The sequence below is a fragment of the Oncorhynchus masou genome, chromosome 18 (genome assembly GCF_036934945.1).
Source record: "Oncorhynchus masou masou isolate Uvic2021 chromosome 18, UVic_Omas_1.1, whole genome shotgun sequence".
Taxonomy (NCBI): domain Eukaryota; kingdom Metazoa; phylum Chordata; class Actinopteri; order Salmoniformes; family Salmonidae; genus Oncorhynchus; species Oncorhynchus masou.
In genome coordinates this window covers 177768-178635 of record NC_088229.1, presented here as the reverse complement: position 1 = coordinate 178635, position 868 = coordinate 177768, and positions in this window count along the sequence as shown.

The window sequence follows — 868 nt, the reverse complement described above, 5'->3', positions numbered from 1 at the left end:
AGGGAGACGTGCGCTGTCTGACTTATATAAATATTATAGTTTGTGTGAGTGTGTGTGTGCATTTTGGATGAGACAGTTCAGTGACACCCACTCTTTCCATGCCTGGCTATTAACAGAAGAATCTAAAGGGGGATGTCAGTAGTGGAATTCATTTAGGAACTGTCAGACACACACACACACAGTAATATTCTATGTCAGGCTTTTAGGACTGTCAGCAGGCCAGCAACAGGCAAGTTATTAATAACTTGCCTGTGTCTGTCTGTGCGTGTGCGTTGTGACCAGGGCTCTTTTCTTTCCAGATTTAAAACCCTTATCACTACATCAAGGTCACACAAACAGACACACACAGAAGGTGTAGAGTGTGCATCTGTGGACAAACAATCAAATCTGTACAGCAATCTGGGGACAGAATCTGGGGGAGGGGAGGAATGGTGTGTGTGTAGACAATCAATCAATCTGTACAGCAATCTGGGGACAGACGTTGGGGGAGGGGAGGAATGGTGTGTGTGTAGACAATCAATCAATCTGTACAGCAATCTGGGGACAGAATCTGGGGGAGGGGAGGAATGGTGTGTGTGTAGACAATCAATCAATCTGTACAGCAATCTGGGGACAGAATCTGGGGGAGGGGAGGAATGGTGTGCGTGTGTAATGGGTTTCTGCAGATGTAACAACTTGTGGCGAGAGAGAGAGAGAGAGAGTGGGAGGTGGAGGGGGAAGTTACAATTTACTCTCTCTCTCTGCCCAGTAATTCATTTCAGAGACAGTTACCAGACTACCCAGAATGCTCTGCTTTAGCCTAACTAGAATGTATGGGCAGCCGGTGGGTGTGCTGCTATCTGCTGTTTGTGAAAACATATTCCTGAAA